The sequence below is a fragment of the Loxodonta africana genome, chromosome 8 (genome assembly GCF_030014295.1).
Source record: "Loxodonta africana isolate mLoxAfr1 chromosome 8, mLoxAfr1.hap2, whole genome shotgun sequence".
NCBI classification, from domain to species: Eukaryota; Metazoa; Chordata; class Mammalia; order Proboscidea; family Elephantidae; genus Loxodonta; species Loxodonta africana.
Genome location: NC_087349.1, coordinates 37,436,833 through 37,457,567, shown reverse-complemented (window position 1 = coordinate 37,457,567; position 20,735 = coordinate 37,436,833). Strand labels below are relative to the sequence as shown.

The 20,735-nt window shown below is 38.0% G+C and overlaps 1 protein-coding gene across 4 annotated transcripts in view; it reads right to left on the bottom strand.

Annotated features, from left to right (window-relative positions):
* Positions 1–20,735, bottom strand: part of DOCK4 (dedicator of cytokinesis 4) — a 488,016-nt gene that overhangs the window by 306,713 nt on the left and 160,568 nt on the right. The window contains exon 1 of one of the 4 annotated variants that reach the window (XM_064289802.1): positions 15,657–17,597. The exons of the other annotated variants lie outside the window; for them this stretch is intronic. The gene's annotated coding sequence lies outside the window, so the exon portion shown is untranslated. Of the gene's footprint in view, positions 1–15,656; positions 17,598–20,735 lie in introns of those variants that run through there. 4 annotated transcript variants of the gene reach the window in all.

The window sequence follows — 20,735 nt, the reverse complement described above, 5'->3', positions numbered from 1 at the left end:
TCCAAGTAGAAGCTGGATAATCCTCAATCAGAGAAGTCAAACCTTGCCATGAAAAGGACATAATCTTTAGAGTCAGCCAGAGTTGACATAAATCGCTACTCCAGAGTCACCAATCCTACTGTTTTCTGGCTCTAGAGACAGGATCGTGTCTATTCCAGAAACTCTGCAAAAAAGCATCATATTAGACCAATGCCAAAACCTCTGGGCCTAACAAACAAAAGGTGTACACCCAGAAAGTTCACCCAAATGGAAGGGTTTGTGTCCACTTTAGGCAGGTCCTTTACTTCTGAAAAGTAATCTAGTCTCTTTATAGGACAAAGGGACTTAGAGGAGGCAGAACAGAGAAGCTGTGAGTGTTAGCATTCCGACACCACGATGGCTTGTTTCAGGCACAGTGAATTTCCAAGATCCCTAGAATCATCATCCATATTTAAATATACACTTTAAGCGCCTTCTACACTTAAGTATAAATGATGACTTGTCTCCAACTCATACATTATTACTTCAATGGAAAGATATTTACTGATACCTACAATGTTAAGGAACCCTGCCACAATTCTTTTGATAAGGTTGAATTATCAACTACTTACTGTGCTATGTGGAAAACTGGATGTTTTTAAAAAGGATTTCATTTGGGGACCTCAGAAATACATAAATCTACTTATAAGCTGTTATTCTTTCTCATTTTTTTTTCGTAAGTAATTGCCAACTTGAAAGCTCAAGGTTTTCACAAATTATGTCTATCCTTATTGTAACCCAGGGAAGATGGGGGGGGGTTGCCATAGAGTCAATTCTGACCCATAGTGACCCTATAGGATAGAGTAGAACTGTCCCATAGGGTTTCCAAGAAGCAGCTGGTGGATTTGAACTGCCGACCTTTTGGTTGGCAGTCTAGCTCTTAACCACTGCACCACCAGGGCTCCTGGGAAGACAGAGGTAAGAAGCAAAGCCATCTCTTTCTGAAGTCTTTCCTGACTAAGAGCTGTTAAACCGATTGCCCCAGGGCTATCTCTGTCTAGACCTGTGGCCTAGCTTAAGCCTACAGATGGTTGTATTTTAAAACAATTTTAATTTCTGACAATATTTAAGGATTAGGAGCTTCTCCACAAATAAATGTAATTTCCAGTGTTTTCTAAAAAAAATCAGAAAACCCAACCACTCTGGGTCCTTATTTCCTCATGTTAGCAACTCAGTTTGAGTTAAATAATGGCTGACCCCTTTAGGTCTTAAGCCACACTGCATATGGCCCACTAGCTAGGAAAACAAAGACTCTCCATATATGTATGCTTACCCAACTTAAAGTGAGGTCAAAATGTTTTGCAGAGAAAATTTAAGGAAACCAGAGCTAAATAACAAAAGATGATTAAATAGAAATCCTACAACAGGATTCTTAAATGATGGTGAGTAAATTTACTTTCTGTATTAGCAGATCTTATCTCCTAACTGATTTGAATTATAGAGAGGTCTTCCTATTTAAGTGATACGAATAGGGGAAATAATGCAACGCCCTCATTTTAAAATGAACAATATTGTTGCTGCAGCTCCTGTCAAGTCTGCCTCAACTGACCCCATGAACGACAGAACTATCAGCTGTAAGTTGAAAAATTTTCCAAAATGTACAATAAAAAAACCATTGCTGTTAAGTCGCCCTGGTGGCGCAATAGGTAAGTGCTTGGCTGTTAACAGAAAGGTCAGTGGTTCAAACCCATCCAGTGGTTCCATGGGAGATAAGACCTGACGATTTGCTCCCATAAAGATTAAAACTAGGAAATGCTATAAGACACTTCTACTCTGTCATATAGGGTCACTACAAGTTGGAATCAACTAGATGGCACACAACAGACAGATTTAGTAAATAAATCATGGTGCTCCATACAGAGGAATAAGAAGCATTAACAATGATGTAGAAAGAAATTTAACCACAGGAAAAATTGATCAAGAAGTATCATTAAAAACAATACCATTTATAATAGCCCCTAAAAAGATAAAATACTTAGGAATAAATCTAACCAGGCACATAAAAGACCTATACAAAGAAAACTACAAAACATTATTGCAAGAAGCCAAAAGAGACCTACAAAAATGGAAAAAACATACCATGCTCATGGACAGGAAGACTGAACATTGTGAAAATGTCAATTGTACCCAAAGCGATCTACAGATATAATGCATTTCCCATCAAAATACCAAGAGCATTCTTTAACAAGATGAAAAAACTAATCACCAACTTTATATGGAAAGGAAAGAGGCCCCAGATAAGTAAAGCATTATTGAAGAAAAAGAACAAAGTAGGAGGCCTCACACTACCTGATCTCAGAACCTACTATATAGCTACCATAGTCAAAACATACTGGTACTGGTACAATGACAAACACATGACCAATGGAACAAAATTGAGAACCCAGATATAACTCCATCCACCTGTAGTCGGCTGATCTTTGACAAAGGACCAAAGTCCATTAAATGGGGAAAAGACAGTCTTTTAACAAATGGTGCTGGCAAAACTGGACGTTCATCTGTAAAAAAATGAAACAGGACCCATACTTCTCCATATACAAAAACTAAGTCAAAATGGAACAAAGACCTAAATATAAAACCTAAAGTGGTAAAGATCATGGAAGAAACAATAGAGACAACACTAGGGGCCCTAATACATGGCATAAATACAATACAAAACATAACTAACAATGCACAAACACCAAAAGAGAAACTAGATAGCTGGGAGCTCCTAAAAATTAAATACTTATACCCATCAAAAGACTTCACCAAAAGAGTAAAAAGAGAACCTATAGACTGAGAAAAATTTTTGACTATGACATATTCAACAAGGGTCTAATCTCTAAAATTTATAGAATACTTCAACAACTCAACAGCAAAAAGACAACTCAATCAAAAAATGGACAAAGAATATGAACAGATAATTAACCAAAGAAGACATTCAGGTGGCTAACAGATACAGGTGAAAATGCTTGCAACCATTAGCCATTGGAGAAATGCAAATCAAAACTACAACGAGATACCATCTCATCTCAACACTGCTGGCTCAAATCAATGGGGAAATTGGAACTCTTACGCACTGCTGGTGGGAATGTAAAGTAGTACAACCACTATGGAAAACAATATGGTGACTCCTTAAAAAGCTAGAAATAAATACCACATGATCCAGCAATCCCACTACTAGGAATATATCCTAGAGAAATAAGAACCATCACACAAATAGACATATGCACACCCATGTTTATTGCAGCATAATTCACAAATGCGAAAAGATGCAAAAAACCTAAGTGCACATCAACTGATGAATGGATAAACAAATTTTGTGCATACATACAATGGAATACTACACATTGATAAAGAACAAGGATGAATCCATAAAACATCTCACAACATGGATGAATCTGGAGGGCATCATGCTGAGTAAAATAAGTGAATCACAAAAGGACAAATATTGTAGGGGACGACTATTATAAAAGCCCAAGAAAAAGTTTACGTACAGAAAATGCAATCTTTGATGGCAACAATGGAAAGGAGGGGTGGGGGGGGATCACTAACTAGATAATAGACAAGTAGTAACTTGGCGATGGGAAAGACAACATACAATATATGGAAAGTCAGTGCAACTTGACCAAGGCAAAGTCATAGAAGCTTCGTAGACACAGTCAAACACCTCAAGGGACTGAGTTACTGGGGCTGAGGGCTGGGGGTCATCTAAGTTTAGCGGGACATCTAGGTCAACTGGCATAACATAGTCCACAAAGAAAACGCTGTCTGTTCTACTGTGGTGAGTAGCATCTGGGGTCTTAAAAGCTTGCTTATGGCCATCTAGGAGACATCTACTAGCCCCATCCCATCTAGAGCAAAGGAGAATGAAGAAAACCAAAGACACAAGGAAAATATATTAGTCCAAAGGACTAGTGGACCACATGAACCGCAGCCTCCACCAGCCTGAGCCTAGATCAACGAGATGGTGCCCGGCTACTACCACCAACTGCTCCGACAGGGATCTCAATAGGGGGTCCTGGACAGAGCAGGAGAAAAATGTAGAACAAAATTCAAAATCACACACACACACAAAAAGACCAGACTTACTCATCTGACAGAGACTGGAGGAACCCCTGAGACTATGGACCCCAGATACCTTGCTAACTCAGAACTGAAGCCACTCCAGAAGCCCACCTTTCAGCCAAAAATTAGACAGTCCTATAAAACAATAACACACGTGAGGAAAGTGCTTCTTAGTTTAATTAAGCATAGGAGACCAAATGGGCAACACGTGCCCAAAAGCAAAGAGGAGAAGGCAGCAAGGAACAGGAAAATTGGACGAATGGACAAGGGGAAACCTGGGTGTCTTGGATGGAAAGGGGAAACCTGGGTGTCTTGGATGGAAAGGGAAAGCAGGAGAATGCTGACACAATGTGGGGATTGCAGCCAACGTCACAAAACAATTTGTGCATAAATTTTTGAATGAGAAACTAATTTGCACTGTAAACTTTCACTTAAAGCACAATTAAAAAAAAAAAGGATCATTAAGTGAAAAGAGCAGATTCCAAAATAGCATAAGCAGTATTACCCCTTTTAAAAATATGTACATATTAAACTCTACATACCCACATTAAATATGTATCCATGTATATGTTAGATTCTAGAAACATTGCATTAAAAAAAAAAGCACGTACAATGTTTAAAGTAGGTTTCTCTAGGTGGTAAATTTAGCAGTAATTATTACTTTTGTTTCTTATATCTTTAACAATAACCAGATATTATTTTTTAATAAGAAAATGATAACATACCAGCTTAGGCTGAGATGCAGCCCCTAGTTGAAACCATTAGTTGAGACACCATTTTCCTTGGGTTTAACAGGGAAATACTGATGAATACTGCCAATAAAAATCCTTCCGGAATCACAAGTAACCATCTATTGGGCCAGGAAGGTCTCTGAATGCCCAATTATTATAATTCTTTTTAGGATAGGTGAGACCCGGAGGTGTAGTTGTTAGAGTAAATAGGAATATACAATTATAGGAGTTAAAATTTATTTTCTCTGACCTCAAGGAAATGAGGGGAGAGGCAAAATGGAACTATAGCATAGTATTTCCATATTTGCCAACATTTTTCATCAAATCATACTATGAGTTAGTTTTAAGTATCAAATAAATTATAAATAATTCAATGTATATAAACAGACAATAGAAAATCTTTAGAGGAAGGTAAGGTCTTCAATAAACTTACCATTCAATGAATAGTGCACAATTTAAAAAATGATCAAAATTTTTATTCCAATTCACATACCTAGTATGTCACAATGGACCTGGACATAAAACCAACATCTACAACCCAATACTAACCCACAAACCCAACACTAAGTCTTCTCTAACACTCTGCCCTCTTGTTCCATTTCACAGTGGGCACAGGGTTAAAAAGACTTTCTGGTCTGCTGTTAACTTTCACTTTGCCAAAGATACTTCCCATTTATAAGTTTCATTTCTTCATCAGTAAAATGAAGGACCAGACCTACATGACTTCCATGACGCTCCCAGCCCTAAAGTCCTATGATTCTATGGCTAGGTGAAGACATTCCTCAAGCCCCAGGCTGCCCCATCTACCATACTGCCTACTTCAGGAGAACCAAAGAGTACCCAGTTGGATGAACAGTGCCAGTCCGTGGGCCCATATGGGAGCACAGCTGACAACCTAAAAGAGGCTCCAACCCCTAGTTGGAATGAAAATAACAGCAGTTGCAAAGCAACAGAGTAATAATCTCTAAGGGTATTTACCCATCATATTAATGAACCTTGCTTCACTCACTGGAAACACTGAAGCAGGTATCACTGTAGTCGAGAAAAATCAGTGACCAGGAGATGAAGACACTTTGCTCCAAGCTCATATCTTATTTGCTCAAGACAGGAAGATCAATCAGAAGTGTGAAAGAGAAAACTAGGCCACAGACAATGAAAAAGAGTCAAGAACTTACTCAAACAATATCAGACGAAACTCACATCCAAGACAGCAAAAGTAAATAAAACTCCGAGCCATGTAGGAAAAGGCTAGAAGACTAATATGTGCTGAGTGAAAATTTCATGGATGTCACAGGACAAAAATTACAACAAATACATCAGAAGAAAATAATATTTAGTTGATAGCGCACAATCTATGCCAAATGAAATCTTTGTTATCCAGCTGCTTCCTATATGCATGATCAACTGTCTTTGGATAATAACGCCTCAGCTAACTTCCCTGGCTTACCTCAGAGCTGACAGTTAGTGGGCCTGGCAAGAAGGGAAAAATAAGTTGGCATTATCACCCAATCAGGTTCCTGGTGGCACAAATGGTTTACATTTGACTACTAACCAAAATGCTTGTGGTTCAGACCTACCCAGTGGTGAAGTGGGAAAAAGGCCTGGCAATTTGCTTCTGTAAAAATTACAGAGAAAAAAAAACCCTAGGGAGTACCTCTATTCTGTAAAACATGGCGTAGCCATGAGTCGGAATCAGCTTGACGGCAATGGGTCTGGTTTGGATAAAAAAAAAACACCTAAATCAGTGAAATACAGACTTTCACATGTCTCCACTGAAGCTGTGTCATTTAACTTCCTTCATAATAAAAAAGACCCTAATCGATAATCTAACTATTCCCTCTGAAAAATGTACCATTTCAATTATACTCAATTCTTTTACTCTCAAGAAACTGTCATGAATCAACTCTTACCCAAAAAAGCTCTGGATGAGGTCTAAAAAACAGGAGCTGTGGCTTCTTTGGATCAGTACAGAATGATGCATGGGTAACATAAAAACACACAAATGAGACATCACAGTGGAGATAACCAAGACATTGTCTAAAATGTTAAAGGCAAGATTAAAGTCTCTATTAAAAAGGCATCCATATAAACTCAATGAGGAGAATACTCAGTGTCACAGAATCATGAATGTTTAATGAAAAGGCAGATAAACCATTCTCATAGAACGTGATCAATTTAAAGAAGAAAATAATCCAAAAGAGCAGAGTATGTTACCTAGTGATTACAAGCACCAATGGATATAAAGATCAAGGAGAGATGAAGCAAGCCTGGACAGGGGGACTTGGAGAATATTATACTTCAGTGTGGCTTATCCACACTCTTTGGCTATTCCCACATAGCAAGCTAATTCTGGGCCCCCAGAAGTTGTAATGCAGGCTCTTAGCTTCCATTCTGAAGTAAGAATCCTGGAGACTGAACACTTAGTAGCCTCCATTATTTTGAACCTGAGCCACTGACACTCAGGTTAAAAAAAGATACTTCAACAAGTTAATTAGAAAATAATACGTTATTTTTATTATTATAGTTGCAGCTTCACTTGGATAGCACTACCTAATGAGTAGTATTTGAGGTGTTTTACATATGTCCTGTCAATTAATCTTCCCAATTACCCCATAGGGTAAGTACTATTTTATAGATAAGGAAACAAAAGCAGAGAAGTTAGGTCATTTACTTATAGTCACACAGCAGATGAGTGGGAGAACCATGATTAGAATCCGGGAAGTAGGCTCCAGAGTTTGTGCTCTTAAACACTGCTCGACACCACGGCTTATCATCTCTGGTTTGGGGAATGAACAAAAGACTGTGTTCTGGGCTGGAACTAATATTAGATGAGCAGTCAAATGACATGGGTTCCATCAACAATCTATGTGTCTTTGAGTACCTCATTCTACTTTCCTAGGCTTCAGATTCTTAATTTGCATTAAAAAAAAAACCCATTGCCATCGAGTGGATTTCAACTCATAGTGACCCTATAGGACAGAGAACTGCCCCTGGTAGATTTGAACCACTGACCTTTTGGTTAGTAGCCAAGCTCTTAACCACTATGCCACTAGGGTTTCCACTATGACACCAGGGTTTCCTAATTTGCACAAAGAGTGGTATACATTCTGTCTGTTCATCCGTCCGTTGCTGTCGAGTCGATTCTGACTCACAGCGACCCTATAGGACAGAGTAGAACTGTCCCATAGGATTTCTAAGGAGCACCTGGTAGATTCCAATTGCCAACCTTTTGGTTAACAGCCGTAGCTTTTAACCAGTATATCACCAGCATTTAAGAAACAGTAAATTCCAATGTCATGTTTCTAAATATGGTGTGTATTAACTGGTAAAAGCATACCATTTTGTCCAAGAGGGAACCATTGACTAAAAAAACCCTAAAGGACATCAAAAACAGAACACTGGCAAATGCTACCAATTAAAAGATGAGGGAATATATGTCAATAGCCATTTGCCAAAAATTAAAAAAGGTATTTTGAATTCATGCATCATAATATGAATTTAACAGTATTTTTTCTGTATAGTGGAGAGAAAGCAAGTTCTCCTTAGTTGTCATTTACTAGCTTACAGCATGGTATATGCAACCATTGCTTAAGGAAATCATTGTTTAACACCCTGTCCCTTCAACAACAACTACACTTGAAAAGAAACAGAAAAAACTTATCAACTCAAATCCACATCCCATTTGTGCTTCTTTCTTTATTGGATATGTTTGGCATTTACTGGATTCTGGGAGCTTTCACTGGTACTGCTGGAAAAAAGGAGTCCTTGCCCATTATACCGTATAATCTATACCAAACAATGAACAGGCACCAACATCCATGCAAACATAACCACCAACTATTCAACTTTGGACTTAACAAAAAGATAGCATGCATCTGGGGGCTTTGGGTACTTGTTAGCCTTCGTCAAAGACAGGGACAAGCGTCTAGAACCAAAGGTCTGCCTTATTTACCCAAACAGAATCATTTAAGAAAATCCAGAGAGTTGGAAAAATATTTAGGAAGATTTTAGTCTTCTGATAAAGGTCAGCAATAAAAAAGTAAAAACCAAGGTAAGGGGGAAATATTCTCCCAGGTAGCTGCCAAAGAGGAGAAGGCAAAAAATCCTTCAGCAGAAATTTACATGTAATACTTCTGTTTCCAGTCAAAATGGAGTAATAGGAACTGAACTTAATCTGCTGCCTGAAGCAACCAAAAAACTGGGTAAAATATGTAAAACAACAATTTTGAAGACCATGTACATGAGACATCAAAGGAAAGGGATCCTTGAAAGAGGAGATACATATGAAATGAGCCCTACAATGGCCCAGTTTACTGCTTAAGGAGAGTTCCCAAGCCACAGAGTATGGAGGAGGAACTCAAACGGACCCTAGAAGACTCCCTGAGTTAAGGAAAGGGAGTTCGGGGTCTGGGGAGACCAAGGCAGCTAGAGTTCGCAGGACACAGTAGCAGAGAAGAGAGAGTTGTAAGAGAACTGCAGAGATATGCAGAGGTTCTGACTCTAGTATCAAGCAGAGTGCTGATTAGTGCATACATGTGAGTAAATACATGAGACTGAGGCAAGAACCGGCCTAAAGAATTAGACGGAACAGTATCCAGAGCTCACGCAGGTCCTGTTCACACCAGCCAAAGTGGAAAACCTCAAATTCATGGGACATTGGGGAAAGTACTCAGAACGATCTTGCCTCAGTTGTGGGACAAAAGGAGCCCTAGACTAAATGTTGCTCTAGCCCAACTAATCCTAAAAGAAAGACCCAGAGGGCTCAAATTAATTTAGCTGTATCACAGAGTGAAGGTTAAAAAATATTTATAGGAATTCAAATATCTGCCACCCACTAAAAAAATCACCAGGAAAGCAAGTAAGTAGGAAAATATGACCCTCTGTGATAAGAAAAATCAACCACCCTAGATCTGACTTGATGCCAACGGGTTTGGTTTGGTTTTAAACTGATACTAAAAAAACTAAATAAAATTTGTAGAGATAAAAATTACAGTGTGCGAGATGAAAAAACACTAGATAGGATTAAGAGACTAGACACCATAGAACAAAAGATTAAGAATTTGAAGACATAGAAATAATGACTACCCAAAATGAAACACATTTAAAAAAAAATTGACACAGCATCAGTGATCTACAGCATGTCAAGTGACCTATTATATATGTAACTAGAGTCCCCAAAGGAGGGGCAGGGACAAAAAAAAAAAAAATTAGCCATTATTTATTTAATTTGCTGAGAACATAAACTCACAGATCCAAGAAGCTTAATGATGCTCAAGCACAAGAAATACAAAGAAAACTATACCAGATACATCACAAAAGATACTGCTTAAAACCGGTGATAAAGAAAAAAATCTGTTTTTGAAAGACATTTTCACTTGATATCAAATTTCTTTCTTGATTTTTTTTCTTTTTGTTTTTCTGTCAGTACTTTAAAGGTGTTTCTCCACTCTTTTCTCACTTGCATTCTTTCTGAAGAGAAGTCTGCTGTCATTCTTATCTTGTCCCTACCCTCCTCACCCCAACCCCCCACATAATGTATGTTTTTTTCTCTTGCAGCTTTTAAGATGTTTTTCTTTATCACTGATTTTAAGCAATATCTTTATGATGTGTCTGGTATAGTTTTCTTCATATTTCTTGTGCTTGAACATCATTAAGCTTCTTGATTCTGTGAGTTTATGTTCTCAGCAAAAAAAAAAAAAATTGCCATTATTTGGAAATCCTGGTGGCCTAGTGGTTATGTGCTATGGCTGCTAACCAAAAGGCTGGCAGTTTGAATCCACCAGGTGCTCCTTGAAACTCTATGGGGCAGTTCTACTCTGTCCTATAGAATCACTATGAGTTGGAATCGACTCATGCATTATGTTTGTGGGGGGTGGGGGGGGTAGGAACGACGGGGGCAAGATAAGAATGACAGCAGACTTTTTGTCAGAAAGAATGCAAGTAAGAACAGGGTAAAGAAACGTCTTTAAAGTACTGACAGAAAAACAAAAAAGAAAAAAAATCAACAGAGAATTTGATATCAAGTGAAAATACCTTTCAAAAACAAAGGTATATCCATTTTCAGACATACAAAAGCTGAAAGAATTCACTACAAACTGACCTAAGCTACAAAAAAAGTTAAAGGAGGTCCTCCAGGCCAATGGAGATACAGATGTACACTTAGGAATGAAGAGTACCGGAAACTGCAATTACGTAGGTAAATGTATTTAAAATTTTATTATTATTTAAATAGTTTTAAAAATAGACTGTTTTAGCAAAAAATAATTACATGTGGCATTTATAATGTGTATCAAAATAAAATGTATAATAACAAAGCACAAAAGCCTGGAGGAAAGAAATGGGAGGTACATCATTGTGAGGCTGTTATACTATCTGTTGTTGTTGAGTGCTGTCAAGTCGATTTTCGACTCATAGTGACCGCTTGTGACAGAGTAGAACTGCCCCATATGGTTTTCTAGGCTGTAATCTTTACAGGAGGAGATCGCCAGGTGTCTCCCTTGTGGAGCTTGGTGGTTGGGTTCGATCCACCAACCTTTCGGTTAGCAGCTGAGCACTTAACCATTATACCACCAGGGATCCTCATATTACACTTAAAGTGGAATTATATCACTAGAAAGTAGACTACAATAAGTTAAAAATGTGGGCTAAAATCTTTAAAATAACAAAACAAACGGATAATAGGTGATAAGAGGAAATAAAATAGAATCATAAAAAAATACTCAATCCGAAAAAGACAAAAGAAAAGGGTAAAGGGACAAAGAACATCTGGGACAAGCAACACATACAGGAGGATGACAGATGTGAAGCTAACCACATCAATAATCGAGGTGCCCTGGTGGTGCAGTGGTTAAAGCACTTTGCTGCTAACCAAAAGGTTAATGGTTCAAACCCACCAGCTGCTCCACAGAAGAAAGATGGGGCAGTCTGCTTCTGTAAAGATTTACGGCCTTGGAATCCCTATGGGTCAGTTCTACCCTGTCCTATAGGGTCACTATGAGTTGGGATCAACTTGATGGCAATGGGTATATCAATAATCACATTACATTGAAATGGTGTAAACACCACAAATAAAAGGCAGGGATGGTCAGATTGGATGAAATAGCAAGTCCTAACTATATGGTGGTGTAGTGGTTAAGTGCTACGGCTGCTTACCAAAGGGTCAGCAGTTCAAATCCACCAGGCACTCCTTGGAAACTCTATGGGGCAGTTCTACTCTCTCCTATAGGGTCGCTATGAGTCAGAATTGACTCGACGGCACTGGGTGTTTTTTTTTTTTTTTTTTTAAGTATATGCTGCCTACAAGAAAAGCATTTTACTATAAGGGCACAAGTTAATTTTAATATAAATTAAAAGGATGGAGAAAGATATACCACGCTAAGACTAATCAAAAGAAAGCTGGAGTGGTTCTACTGATATCAGATAATGTAGATCTGAGAGCAAAGAATTCCAGCATGAATAAAGAAGATCATTTCATAATAATAAAAGAATTCATCAGGAGGACATAACAGTCCTAAAAGTTTATGTACCTAACAGCAAAGCTTAAAAACGCATCTACTTACAGCTCTATCAAGTCAGATGAGGTGGAAAGAGTGTGGTGTTTGGAGGCCCAGAGACTTGAATATGAGTATCAACCTCACCACTACTAGTTTTGTGATCCTAGGGGAGTGATATAACCCCTCAGAGCTTCACTTCTTCATCCATTTTATACGGATATGGACAGTTAACTATTTTAAGGTTTTTAAGAGGATCTGTCTCAACACCAAAGAAGCTATGGTAGCATAGTGGTTAAGTGCTCAGCCGCTAACTGAAAGGTCGGCAGTTTGAACCCACAGCCGCTCCATGGGAGAAAGATGTGGCAGTCTGCTTTCATAAAAGTTACAGCCTTGGAAACCTGCGGGGCAGCTCCACTCTATCCTATAGGGTCACTATGAGTCAGAAACGACTCAATAGCGATAGGTGCAGGTGTCAACACCTAGTATAATGTCTGGTACAGAACAGGCACTCAAAACTTGCTATTTTTCTCTTCTTTAACTCATCACTGTGCCTATTTTACAGAAGCCCTGGTGGTGCAAGTAGCCAAAGTGCTCAACTGCTGACCGAAAGGTCGGTGGTTCAAAATCACCAGCAGCTCTGCAGGAGAAAGATGTGGCAGTCCGCTTCCCCAATGATTTACAGCCTTGTAAACTATATGGGGTCACTATGAGTCAGAATCAACTCAAGAGCAGTGGTTTTTTTGTTTTTCTGGTGCCTATTTTAGCTTTCCTTCTAAACAAGGAATTCACTATGATAAATAAAATCTGACATTTTCCCCCAGAATAAAAAAAAGGCTTCTCTTAAAATACTTCAAATTATTGCTCATCTTTTACCAGCCTTATTTTGTTTAAATTTTAAGGGAGGCCAGATAAAAGGCTAGCTCCCCTGGACGGGGGTGGTAGCTCTTTTGCCATCCAAGGTGCAAAGGTCATTGAGTTCATTCCCTGACTTTAAATGAACTGTAGACAAACCAGAACAATCCTAAACTTGGTGTTTACTCCCTCAACAACCGTTTGATTCTGTCCAAATCCACATTGGTTACATAACATTATACTGCTCCAGAAAGAAATACTCTAGGATACTGAATTTCAATTGGCCTTCCACATTATCAAACAACTATTTAGGTAGAAAACTTAAAGGTAGTTATTGCTGTGAATGACTTGTAAAAGTAATCCTGATAATACTTTTTTAAACAAAACTCAAATGTTGGACTATGTTGAGGACTCATTAAAAAAAAGTATGAACTAGCTTCCAATGCATACTTCCTGTTTCAACACTAACTTTCACATTACTAAACCCGTTAGTTTCAATTCTGATTTGTCATGGATTTAAAAGCCTGCAAAAGATTTCACGCTGTCAAGATGAATTGAGATTGCTCAGTATTACTAAGGAGCCCTGGTAGCGCAGAGGTTAAGAGCTGCTAACCACAACAATGGCAGTTCGAATCCACCAGTCGCTCCTTGAAAACCATATGAGGCAGTTCTACTTTGTCCTATAGGGTAGCCATGAGTCAGAATTGACTCGACAGCAAAGAGTAAGTATTAAAGAAACCCAGATTCTGAAGGTAGCGTATCTATGGGCTAGCTTTATTTAGCTCTGTAATTCCAAATTAATGATTTCTGATTATGGCAATATATGGATAAATCAATGGATTTTGACCATTCTTTTTCACCACGGCAATATCGCTTTAGGGTCTATGAAGTTCTTACAGTAAAATACAGCCACTGCTCACAATTAAAAAAAATAATAAGACAGTGTTAGGTACTTATGTATTCATCAAGACTGTGTGGGTGGAAGGTTAAAAACCATCAGAAGATGAGACTGGACTTCCAGCAGCAGTGCATACAGAAAACAAGAATGTACAAAGGCAAGAATTACTGATTTGATGGAGAGAAAGTTTAGATAAGCCCACTGGCATCAGACTATAAAAGACCCTGAAGGTTCTGCATACACATTATTTAAACTTTTTAGATGGGAGAATTATCAGTGACACTAAATTATGTTCTTTTTAAACGTTTTCTTTTATTCAAGAGTAGAAGAGCCATGGAGATTGAGGAAGGAGTTAGAAGAATAGGTAGGCTCAACACCTTTCTATGTTCTGTTTCTGAAATAAGATACCTAAAAGTGATTGCAATCATTTTTAGCAAAGTCATTAATAGGTCAGGAAAAGATTAGAGAAAAGAAAGACATTTTCTAGTAATAAAAAAAAAAAAAATTAATTTGCACTTAGCTGCAATTTTTTTCAATAAAAACTTGTGAGCATGAAAGAACCTTCAAGTAGCTCAAAAGATAGTATATTAATATGAGATAATTTTTATATTGCTAAGAAAAATATTGAAGCATTTTTAATGCAGGAAAAAAAATACTCTTACATCTTCCCAAGACTCATTACAATTTATTTCTCCCAAAATTTACTTTTAAAACTTTCAAAAAAGTAGTTCTAGGTAGACAGCTAGACACATATCTATTTATCTATTGACTGATTGATCGATATATAGATATCTACCACCTGTCTGTCAGTTTGTTGTACTGTGGTATCTTGTGTGTTGCTATGATACTGGAAGCCACGCCACCAGTATTGCAAATACCAAGAGGGTCACTCGTGGTGGACAGCTTTCAGGGGAGCCTCCAGACTAAGGCAGACTAGGAAGAATGGCCTGACAACCTACTTTCAAAAAATCATAACAAGATATTGTTTGATACAGTGCTGGAAGTTTAGCCCCCTATATTGGAAAAAAAAATTTTTTTTTTTATATTGGAAGGCACTCAAAATACACAACGGATTCAAGCATACTAACAATCACGAAGATGGCACAGGGCAATATTTTATTCTGCTGTAAATAGGGTCACTACGAATTGGGGCTGACTCAACAGCAACAACGACATATATCTACATATGTTTACATTTAGATATACAGACATAACTAGACAGATATTTTACATATACATATTTTTTAAGCTATCTTTTAACATTCAAATCCTAATATTCCACTTACGGAAACTTCTATAATTATAAATATGGTTGCATTCAGTAGAATTTTAAACTTTTATTTAACATTCTTTCCTATATCCCCTTACTGCCTCCTCTTGTTTGGGTGGGTGGGGGGTGGAGGACAAATACTCTATTACAGATTCCCCAGGATGAATTTCTTTGAAATCCATTGTAAGGTTATATTCTTTCAGTTACAAACCTCAAGCTTCCCCTGGGTCAGACCTGTCGTCAACATACCAATTTACCATCCGGATCTTCACATTCTGTTGTAATGTCCTAGACCCAGTCCCGAACTATTACACAAAAAGCTTTGTTCTTTTCTACTCACCACTCACCATAATGGTTGCTATTTCCTCATACAGAAGCAGTTGGGTTTGTACATCCACCTCCTCCCAAACCCCTTCGCTCCACTTTGATATGCCCCTGAATTTATTTTGCACTCTTCTCTGATTTTTATTATTACAAACTAAAGCCCAATGAAACTTGCATAATTTAAACAAATATGTCAGTTTGCTTTAGACTCAACTGACAGGACATACCCACGTGATTCAAATTGCCAGTTCTGCTTTCTAATTCACCAAACTCATAGGGGTTAAAACACCAAGCGGAAATCCAGTTAAATGCTAGGTTTTTCTCTTACCTAGTGTTTATTCATTTCAATTATTACTATTTCTAAGAACTCATATATAATGAGACTCAATTCTCTTAACCCGTTCCAAGCCTGGAGCTAATAAAAGCACTAATTCTTACTGCCCAGTCATCATTCAGGAGAGGCAATGGTAGGCTATAAACCTAATTATAGCACAATATTTGGCCACATGCAAGACCCCAGAGAGCTATTTATATCTTACTCCTCAGATCAGGTTCAAGGGTTTGAAGTTGAAGGGAAGGACAAGCAAGGTGCCATGATCAGACTTAACTGCTGCAGACCATGACACAAGACTAAACACAAGGCAATTAAAAAATACCCTTGCTCATCTCAATCTCATTTTTATGACTTAGTGCATGTGCATATATGAGAGGATTTTTCCGTAAAGAAAAAAAAAAACTCATTCCGCCCATTCCCTCCTCTTGCTGATCTCTATTTCACAAAAGTCCAAGAAGTAATTCTGTCCCCTCTCCTGGAGGAAAACACCTCTAATTCATTTAATACCAAGCAGGGATTATCCAGCTTAATACAAAGTGTTATGAAAAATAGTAGTAATAAAGAAAGGGCTCTTTCCAAACACTTGAAAATACTCAACTTATGCTGTAAAACATGAGGCATTATGTAGACAGTTTATTTAGACTTTTGCTTGCTTTTGCACTCAGTGGCATGCAAAGTATCATTCGATCTTGTAAAACCAGTTATGTCTCTCGGACCCTGTGCGAGAAAGTTCCAAGGGAATATCATAGTAATCACACACACCGGGCCAATCACTTGGTGCAGGGCCCTACCCAAGCACTTAAGTTAGGAGTATCTAAAAAAACAGTTGCCATCAAGTTGATTCTAACTCACAGTGACCCCATGTGTTGCAGAGTAGAACGGGGCTCCATAGGGTTATCAAGGCAGGAATCTTTCAGAAGCAGACCACCAAGCTTTTCTTCCGAGGTACCTTTGAGAGCGGGTTTGAACCACCAACCTTTTGGTTAGTAGTTGAGCACATAACCATTTGCTCGACTCAGGGGCTCCTTTCAGGAAGGCAGGAAATAAATAACAGATCAACGGATTCAGAAGAGTGAGGTACAGAAAAAGAATGTCCCTATGTCTGATCTTGATCACAAAATAATGACTTACTCAGCATTACGTTTGCGACTACAAGACCTTATGTTCCTTGGATAAGAGTTATTTAATACTGCATTCCAATTCCAAAATGACAAGGCCTGTGATTGCATACCTCCATAATCTCCAAGTTTCCCTACCCACAACTGACTCCAGGTCCCGTGAAAAGAACTTCAGTTTTACAAATAATCCCACCATTAAAATGTTGACCTTTTTGCCAAAAACAACACAAAAAACTTGGCTATTTTAACTGATTTCCTATTTAGAATCAGAGAGATCCTGATGTTTCCCTTTTCTAAACTGGGTTCTGAACTAGGAATTACTGGCCAAAAATTCCTACAAAACAACAAAATACAATGATGTATTTCAAGTTCTTGTGAGGAGAAAAAAGAATTTCCACACGATGCTTCAGATTTGTTCTCAAATCCTTTTCTTTAAGCCTAAATCATTCACAGAATTTTGAATGAACTTATCTTACATTTATTGAGAACTTTTCTTCCAAAAATCTGAAGGCTAATTTATGAACAACAATAAAAAAACAGTTGTCATCAAGTCAACCCTGACTCATGGCAACCCCGCATATGTCGGAGTGGAACTGTGGTCCACAGGGTTTTCCGCAGCTGATTTTTCGGAAGTAGATAGCCAGGCCTTTTTTCCAAAGTCCCTCTGAGTGGACTCAAATCTCCAACTTTTCAGTTAGCAGCTGAATGCCTTAACTATTTGCAGCACTCCATGAACAGCAATAAAACAGGTTATATTTCCAAAGCCCTTCTATTTATTCCAAAAGAAGGAAAGTAAGATACATATAACACAGGAAGTTAAAAGAAATTTAACTTGTTTAATTTTAAAAGATGAGCCAGAAACAACTAGATGGCAATGGGTTTTAGTTTAAAACGAAAATACAAAGAAATTTGATGCAAAGGCAAATAAAAGTATGAATGCAAGATGAAGCTAGGAATAAGCTTGGTACTCTCCATGCATTCTGTGCATCTCTATACACTTCAGAAGATGGAACAGAGAGCCTCCTCTAAGCTTTCCCTAAAGCAAAGTAAAGAGGGAAATGTGATCACTGACAAGCACCTCAGTGACCACAAGATAAAAACAAAGAGAGAGCAAAGGAGAAGCACAACGGTATCTGATACTAAGATCAGGGAAAATTTTCCTCCCATCTCGAATCAAACTGTGCTCTGCAAGCTTTGGCTGGGGATGGAGAGGTGTGGTGAGAGGAAAAGGATGAGGCAGGTAAGCTCAGGTGAGGTTTCAGCTCCTACACCCCCTTTCAACCAGAGCCTCTTGGTAAGATGTTCTTTCTAAAAAAAAAAAAAAAGAGTTAAGCGGCTTTACTGTAAACAACAAATTGACAACCATTGATAGAGTCAGGCCCACATGATGAGCCACTGGGGCAAAGGATGAACACGTTAGAATTTCTCTGTACAGGTATACATATTTTTAACCTTAAAAATAAGTCAAGCTCTCCTGATGTTTATTAGATGACTGTCACCGGTGCATCCCGTAAGCCTCATGGTACGGGGCACAAGTGGAACAGCTAGGCATTCAGAGGGAGAAGGGGGAATTCCACCCCAACAAAGGGTTCATGCAGTTGTTCACTTTGCACATTGTGAAAGGCTGCAGTGCGCCTGCATCTGGCTCAGTGGATTTACAAACAAGGTTACATAGGTTTAATCGAACTCATTTAAAAAATGGGCAAATGGCTTCAAAAGATTTTTGCAAAGAAATCATGGATTAAGGATAGCACTAATAATGTAAGCATGTGCAAACAAACAAAAAATGGTAAAATTAACACACGGTTTTACCTCAATCAGCCATATGTTACACAAAAAGCGAAGATCTAACTGAATCTGAAATGAAGGCGACAAAGCCAAATTATTCTTTCTCACACACACATATACACCCACATACACAAAAACTAAAATAATCAAGAAAACTATTTGAAATAGGGATTTTATAGCCATTACCATAAATCAGGAATTGTGCCCTAACTGTATCTTGCGTATTAGATAAACACGTTGCTGTCAAGTTGATTTCAACTCATAGAGACTGTAGATATCAGGCATTAAAACCAATTATCAGAATAAACCATTATAGGATACTCCACTGGTCTCACCCCTTTGGGAGCAAGGAAGAACGAAGAAAACTAAAGATACAAGGGAAAGATTAGTCCAAAGGACTAATGGACCACATCTACCATGGCCTGCACGAGACTGAGTCCAGTACAACTAGATGGTGCCCAGCTACCACCACTCGCTGCTCTGACAGAGATCACAACAGAAGGTCCCAGACAGTGCTAGAGAAAAATGTAGAACAAAATTCTAACTTGAAAAGAAAGACCAGACTTGCTGGCCTGACAGAGGCTGGAGAAACCCTAAGAGTATGGCTCCCGGATACCCTTTCAGCTCAGTAATGAAGTCATTCCTGAGGTTCACCCTTCAGCCAAAGACTGAAGGGGCCCATAAAACGAAACGAGACTAAAGGGGCACAACAGCTTTGGGGCAAGGACTAGAAGTCAGGAGGGGACAGAAAAACTAATAATAGGGAATCCAAAGTCAAGAAGGGAGAGTGTTGACATGTTGTGGGGTTGTTAACCAATGTCATAAAACAATACGTGTACTAACTTTAATGAGAAAGTAGTTTGTTCTGTAAACCTTCATCTAAAGTTAAAAAAAAAATTAATAAAAATAACAAAATAAACTATTAGCTCAAAGCTCATCAAACAGTATCCTTTAAAATACTAAAACATAGAACAAAATTCTAACTCACAAAAAAAAAAGACCAGACTTACTGGTCTGACAGAGACTGGAGATAACCCCGGGAGTACAGCCCCTGGACACCCTTTTCGATCAGTAATCGATGACTCCTGAGGTTCACTCTTCAGCCAAAGATTAGATAGGCCCATACAACAAAATGGAACTAAAGGGGCACACCGGCCGAGGGGCACGGACGAGAAGGCAGGAATCGACAGGAAAGCTGGTAATGGGGAACCTAACGTCAAGGAGGGGAGAGTGCTGGCATGTTGTGAGGTTGGCAGCCAATGTCACAAAACAATATGTGTATTAATTGTTTAATTAGAAGCTAGTTTGCACAGTAAACCTTTATCTAAAGTACAATTAAAAAAAAAAAGCAAAGATGAGAAGATTAAGTAGGCATGAAAACTAGAGTACTGGAAATGGAACAAACGGAACACAATTACAGAGAATGCTGACACAGTGTGATACATGTAACTAATGTCACTGAAAAATTCATGTGGAAATTGTCAAATGGGAACTTGCCATGAAAACTTTCACCAGAAATTCAATAAAATATTATTTTAAATAAATAAATAAATAAACTGGGGGCATTTTATTGTTAGTAAACTATATTTCAATTTTTAAAATGAGGTAAAAGATAATAAACTATCTAGAAACCAGCCTTTAAATCTCTGTATCACAAAGAATTATAAACTAAGGTTAAAAATAATGAAATATTTAATCGTATTGTTCTCACTAAAGATATATGATTATTATATGATTAAAAGGGTTTATACCATTAAAAATTAAATGTTAAATTGCTTGTGTTAAAGTGATTTATATTATGAATAATATTAGCATGTAACCTGTCTTAGTTAGTCACCTAGCGCTGCTAATAACAGAAATAT